Source organism: Chrysochloris asiatica, unplaced genomic scaffold (assembly GCF_000296735.1).
Source record: "Chrysochloris asiatica unplaced genomic scaffold, ChrAsi1.0 scaffold00035, whole genome shotgun sequence".
Lineage (NCBI taxonomy): Eukaryota > Metazoa > Chordata > Mammalia > Afrosoricida > Chrysochloridae > Chrysochloris > Chrysochloris asiatica.
The window spans coordinates 13,282,901-13,290,279 of record NW_006408553.1 but is presented as its reverse complement, the minus strand read 5'-3'; the positions used below and the strand labels follow the sequence as shown (position 1 = coordinate 13,290,279).

Here is a 7,379-nt window from a genome sequence, read left to right as displayed (position 1 = left end):
TATATATATTTGAAAAGATATGTCAGATAGCCTGCTAAGACAAATTAAGTAAAATGTATACAGTATAACTCCATTAATGTGTACTTAAAGACAGATACACATTATAAGGAGTCTTGGTGTGGCACTGTAGGATAAGCACTGGACCGCAAGGTCATTTGAATCGCAAGGTCGATGGTTCAAACTCACCAGCGGCTCCTTTGAAACTCTATACAGGGTTGTTGTTATGAGTTGGCACTTAACAACAACAGCATACATGTATAAACACAGACATTTTCTAGGATACACAAAAAACTTCACAGTGTGTGTCTATCACAGAGGGATAGGGGAGTTAATTTTTTTTTTAACTTCTTGGCCTACTAGAATATTTCAAAAGAAATTTAAATAATCAACATGGATTCTCTGTATGAAATTTTAAAGAAACTAAATGTAATTGGCTGAGGTAGGACCAGTAATTAGGAAAGACCTGTGTTAAAATGCTGACTTTGTTATTTACTATTTGTATGAAGTTAACAAGGTACTTAGCCTCAGTTTCTCCATCTGTAAATATACAGAGAGTCCAGTTTTTCCATGTGTAAAAAGAGGAAGAGACAATCTCATATATAACTGTTGGGACTTTAAAAAGGAGATCATACATGGAAGACATACAGCATACCACACTGTAAAGCACAATCATTGTTAGCAGTTATTATAATTATTATGATTATTATAAACTAAAAATCGGTGTCAGAATCAGAGACTTGACACTTCATTCAGAAATTATCTTACAAACAACTGCCTCTACCCAAAACTAATTCAATCTGATCAGTATAAGAGGAAGCATTTGTTACTTTAAGGTAAATAAAATTTAAAAAGCTGTCACAGGTAATGGGATGGATTGATGAAAATGATAATCACAGTTTGATGTAAGTGCTATCCAACTAGAGCAGTCTTTTTAATTATATAGATATTTGTTCAAGGAACCAGAATATTTATGACAGCTGGGCAGGGAACACTGATCTTGAAAGAATGCTGAATACATAGGATGACATATTATTGAGTAATTCAATCCTCCAATATAATTTTTACAATTTTAATATACATCTCACTTTTCTAAAATTTTATGCCAATGATAAATTACCAATTAACTACAAAGAGCATGAAGATACAAAAATGAAATCTTCATGCAAATTAATTCTAAAAGTGTGAATGACTTTTTTTCATAGAATTTTTTTCTCATAGAATTTCAAAAACTCCAGGCTAAATGCTATTAAATCAGAATACTCCAAAATTTCACTCTAGCCTTGACACTGAAAGCACTCTCATGAAGCACCACGCTATTTACTTTTCCAAGAGATCAAGAAGACATCTTAAACTCTGTACAAATAAGAGGATGTTGACACTGTTGTTGGTAAGTGTCGTACAGTTGCTTCCAACTATAGCGACCCTGTGTAGGGTTTCCAAAGCTTTGAAAATCTTTGCAGGATGCCACTAAGGTAGATTAAATCAATATGTAATGCAACTAGTTTTTATCATATTACAATTTTAACAGGCCTTTCTGGCTAGGGGACAGTTTTCATATCAATATGATAAAGTTTAGATGACATGAATTAAAATTATAAATCAAAAACAAAAGGTTACATATACACATTTAATTCTTTTAATATTTAAAACAGTAACAATGTATCTACTATGTTATGTTTGTCAGGATTTAAGCCTTTAGATAGCAACCATTTCAAATCACGCAAGTAGTTACATTTAGTTACATTAAGGAGTTATTGTAGTTTTTCTGATAGTAACCTGAAGTTCCCACTAAAAATAACTGGCACCTCACCGAGGCTCTAAGAACTGCATGCTTACTTCACAGATCATTGCACTGTGCTAAACTGGCATTTGGAGATTGTATTGAGCTAGCTACATGAAAGCAAAGAGAAGGGATTGGGGAGGAAGAGCTTTTATTTAAAAAAACAAAACAAAAACATTTTTAACACACCCATCACCTGAGAGTTATCAGAAACACCAATTTAAAAATGCACACATATTTAATTTTCTAACATTCAAAATAAAACAAGCAGATAATCTACCAAAAGAAAATCTTCATACCCCTGCACATCCCCACACAGTGATTTGCCAAGAGCACAAGCCCAAGTAAAATAACCGATGCAATTTCCTTGTTTACTTAAAGAATTGTAGAAAACATGTTGACTGCTTCTGAGGCTTCTGAAACAAACGAATTTCCAATATTTACCTGACTTTACATGATCATGTTTGAAGTATTCGAGTAGTAGCACTTCCTTCAGCTAGTAAAAAAATCTAGTTTTAATTTGCTAAAAAAATTAAAATTTACACTGCAGTTCAATAGCATGCCTTGTTTGCCACCAGAAGGAGAAAGGGAGAGAAAAAGGGGAAGGGGGGGAGCAAAATACACAAGATGAAAAATATCACTGCCTCTTTCGGGGTTTATTTACTATTTTAAATGATCTAAAATGTAAAGGAAGAGTTCATAAACAGAAATAAAGGAGTCCCTTCTAGATTCATACTGATGTGGGAAAGGAGATGGAATTTATTTACACTGCAGTGCCTGGCAGCAAACATGGCTGCCCCAGCCCCCTTTAAATCGGAATAGTCTTCACTCCCTCAGCAAAACCATCAAATTATGACCATATCTCTCCCATCTCCCTACCATAACACAAACACTTCTCCTCGATCAAAGAAGTAAAACCCACACCTCCATTTCACAACAATCATAACATCATAACCACTAGCTTCTCTATTCTTCAGCCTTGAAAGAAAAGGCACAGAATACACACTAATATAGGAACAAAAGGCTTTCCCTTCCTAACACTTTAACTATCCCTCTCCTTCTTTTCCTCCTTCTCTTGATGCTTGGTCCATCGTTCTTATTCTTCTCACCAATCAGTTAATTCCCTTCCTTATACCAATGTCAAGCCTTCCAGCTGCCTGAGTCTATTTCCTATCTTCGTATTGCGTCCTCTCTCTATCATTTCTTTCCTTTTGCTAATCCACCTCCACCTCTACTTCAATTCCCTCGTGTCTCCCATGATTCTCATGAGACGCCCCGTTTCTCCATCAAATTCTCTATCGTTTGCCCAGACTCTTCTAGTTTCCATACTCCACTCTCTAACCTCCCCATTTCGGTCCACCCACGTCTCTAAATCTTCTTCAGACCTAACTCCTCTTCTCTTCTTTCCCTGTCCCTCCCCCTTTCCCATCGACATCCCCGCCCCCATCCCACTTCTACTCCCAATTCCCAGCTCAGCGCCAATCCATCTCTTACCCCAAGCCTACCTCCCCTGCCCCCCCCGCCCCCCCGTATCCTCTCCACACCCCCCACATCGACATCTGCTCCTCCCTCTGGACTCCCCTCAAACCTCGCAGGCCACCCGCCTCCCCTCCCACCCTCGCCAGGGTCTCTCTTTCTCCCCCTGCCTCATGCCTAGGTCGCCCCCTCCCAGTCGTTCCGTCCTCGGCTCTTCCTTCCAGTCAGTACACACACGTACACACACACACACACACACAAACACGCACACACTTTACCTTCAGTTTGTTCCATTCTAACCCCCCGGCCGTGTCTGTACGATCACAGGAGAGACACGGAGGCCCGGAGTGGGGCTGGGTTGCGTGGAGCCGCCGGGGCCGCGTGGGGAGGAGACGGAATCAAGCTAGGCCGCATGAAATGCCTGGGCTAGATTTCCCCCGCGCCGGACGCCTCAGCCATGGCGGCCGGCATCGAGGAGGGCCACGGCCGGACAAGGCCGGGCTGGAGCGGGAGAAGGAAAGCAGCGGAGGTGGGGTGGAAACGGGAGGTGGCGGGATAGGGGGTCCCGCGCAGCCGCTACTGCCAGAGGAGCCTGTGGCTAGCGGCCGGACCCGGACAGCAGGATCCTCGGAGCTCCACTCCGCCTCCGCACGCCCCTCCGCGGCAACCCGTGGGTAGCTCCCCCTAGCCTCCGCCTCCGTCTCGGTCGCTGCCCGCTCTCACCACCGCCGCCGCCGCCACCACCGCCGCCGCCACCGCCGCCGCCGCGCACAAAGCCCCCCCACCCGGACTCTCGGGGCGCCGCCGCCGCCGCCAAATCCTCAGCCTTTCATTGGCCGCTGGCCGCGACGCCTGCCGGGAAATGCAGTCCCAGGATTGGGGTGCAGGGGGCGAAAAGAGGAAGCGAACTGAAGAGGAGGGGCAGGAGCGAGAACTAGAAATGAGAGCAACCCCAGTCTAGACGAGAAACGAAACCGCACGTGATAAAGGACAAGAGACAAGAAAGATCGAGGCAAAAGAGAAACAAAACAAAAACAAGAAAACTAGAAGACAGGAAAGAGGCTAAAGGTTGGGCCTGAGGTAAAATTAATGCTTGTATGAACATATACTTATTACATAACAGCGCATATTAAACACCATATACGACTCCTCAGAATGACACTGCTAATACAATAATAGATGTTAAGATATAACCTACAAACGTGAACTCGGTTAAGATGACCAGGAAAGAAGCATGTATGTGCCTTCTTGTCCGACAGCTGTCAGAGAAGGGCTCCCTACTCCAAATGGGTCTACATCTGGAAACTATTGTAGTAACTTAAGACTTTAGTCCTGGAAACAATCTCTCTTTCAGTTACGGATGTGAGTGCCCTAGGGTTCTCCCATTGTAAATACTAGTCGACCAGGGAGTCAAATCTTGTTTGTTTCAGGAAGAGCCCCGACCTCGGTTGCAGGCACCCGGCCCTGCATGCCAGGTCTCTTCCTGCTCTCACTGCGGGCCCTGAGGCTTGTGGGTAACGAGCGTACGTCATCGCCGACTGCAACTTGGACCGCGAGGGACCAAGAGGGCTCCGTGCTGATCACATGCCCAGGCCTTCTGCTGCTCTCCCTGCCAGACCTTCGCTTCGAGGAATGTGAGGGCATTTGTCCTAGACAGAGCTCACTCAATAAAGAGAGGAGGAAGCAGGGATTCAAATTCCTCAGTAACTCTTTAATTCTCCCATTTTAGGAAATTTATATAAAACAATAGAGTGTCCTAGCGATGTGACACAATGAACTATCCTTGCAGAAGTGTACAATTTGATTGTATTTGGTGGGTCTGGTGGTAGTGACTTAGAACGTTTCAACACGGATACATGCATTTTAAAAGGAAAAATTGCCAGCGATCAGATGAGGAAACCAACTCTGTTTTGAGAACCGTGAAACCAAATCACTAGTAGATGTTATACTATGGGTAGATTTTATACTGCTGGATCTCTTTTTCTTTTTCAAGAAATTCAGATGTATTTCTTTTTAAATATCACTCAAGCATTAAGTTAAAACAAAAGATTCATTCAGATCAGCTATTTTTATTATTACTAATTATGCATCAGCGTTTAACATGATCTTATTAATAAAACAAAATATGGTATTGAAAATTAAGGGTTCCCGTTACTATAATCATTAAATAGTTTTAAACCTATACTTCCTGTAGTACCAAAAGTAAAGAGAATCAATAAAAGCACTTTTTTGGAGGGGATGATTTGTATCTTTTTAGAGCACAGAAAACCAAAGGCGTCATCAGAGATGATTTATGTTTGATTCTACCTCCCTGAAAAAGTTATGAAATTAGTCATTCTTTTCTCCTACCTCCATCCTTCTTCCACTCTGCTTTGAGGAAAATGTGGTAAATTATCCTCAGGGATTTTATCTTAGCCCATTTCTAATAGTTACATTAACAACAAGAGTTTAACACTGAATTTATGTCAAGTAGATTCTTAGATTTTTCTTACAAAATAGAAAATACAATGCCAATACTATTTTATTTGGAGCCATATGTATGGAAATGGCTATTAAAAATAGTAATTTACACTTTCAAAACTTAACACTTTCGGAGGTTCAGAACATACTTTTCCCATAGAAAACAGTTTAGTAAGATAGCTAGCACAAATCTCAGGGACAGGATAATTGAGATAGTTTTGTTCTTGTTGCTTCTCCTCTAAAGATTATTTTACAAAACTGTTTACATGATAAGTCACTTATTCTAAAAATTTTTTAAATCGCCAGACCAGGAGATGGAAGATTTTGCTTTAAGCAAATGGATTTTTACTAAGAAAAGGCTCGTAACTCTTCTTTCAGAAGAGGATTGCTGAAATATGGCCCTAGGAAAGAACCTAACTCATCTCTTTCCCAATACTGAGTATGGAATTGTTCATCTGGTTTATGAATACTTAATGATTTTCACTGTGCTTGGTTGTAAGTGAGTACAATGCATGAATAAGAATATTTCCTGGTATAAAATGTCTCCCAGGGAACTGAGAAGAATCTTTTTTCATCTTTCATGTTCTTTTTACAGAAAAAGAACTATACATGGTAGTACAGTGATTAATTGATGAAATTAATGTGAAAATTATACCTAACCTTTTAGAACTCAGAAGTCACCATTGGGAGTCTTCAGAGAGAAAGGTAAAGAAGCTAAAGCTTTATAGATTTTGTTAATTCTAGTAAATATACAACATGACGTGAAACCTGTATGTGGAAAGTAGGGATCAGACATGTAAAAAGAGACCTCTAGTGGCTAAATTGAAAAGTTTTGTCTGCACATTTAGCATTTTATCCATTTGCTTGTTAGGTGATAAATGCTTTGTGGATTAAAAGCAGTCTGCTATTCCTATGGAAATTTAATGCCCTTCATTTTTCATTCTTACAAATGTGCAGCCCAGATGATTAAGGTCTGGTCAGATCACATGTTAAGAAAAGTATTCTCCCTGAGAAAGCGATTTCTTGCTGTCTGGGGTTAGGCAGAGTAGACACACTAACATTTTTGCCTTCCTTCTAGAGCCATTTTCTAGATCTTACACTTTTCCAAGATAGCTTGGAACCGAAGTGACTCCAAACCTGCAGTCATTGCATAGCTACTCATATGTTCATATATATACATTTATATGTATGTATATATTGTGAGGAGTCCTAGGGTGGCGCTATCGGTTACTGTACCAAACTGCAAAGCCGTTTGAACTGCACCAGCTGCTCCTTGGAAACCCTATACAGGGTCGCTATGGGTCGGAACCGACTCGACGGTGCTTCACAACAACAGCAGCAACATATATTGTGTGGCGCTGTAGGATAAGCACTGAACTGCTAACCAGAAGGTCAGAGGTTCAAACACACTCTAAAAAGGGTCGCTATGACTCGTAGGCATACAACAACAATGTATACACAAGGGCTTCAAAAAGTTCATGGGAAAATTCTTTTATCTTTGAATTCAAATTTTTATGAACTTTTTGGTAATGCACACCATTTGTATGTGTGTGTATACATATATATGTACATATGTGTATATATATGTATGTGTGTGTGTACATTCCTAGTGTGACGCTGCAGGATAATGTGCGGTACTGCAGTTTGAACCACAAAATCAGTG

At 40.8% G+C, this 7,379-nt stretch overlaps 1 protein-coding gene across 2 annotated transcripts in view; it reads right to left on the bottom strand.

Annotated features, from left to right (window-relative positions):
- Positions 1 to 4,037, bottom strand: part of WHSC1L1 (Wolf-Hirschhorn syndrome candidate 1-like 1) — a 146,869-nt gene extending 142,832 nt beyond the window's left edge. Inside the window, exon 1 of one of the 2 annotated variants that reach the window (XM_006859953.1) lies at positions 3,535 to 4,037. The gene's annotated coding sequence lies outside the window, so the exon portion shown is untranslated. The remainder of the gene's footprint in view (positions 1 to 3,534) is intronic. The other variant, XM_006859952.1, reaches the window with a different exon arrangement.
- Positions 4,038 to 7,379: the final 3,342 nt, after the last annotated feature.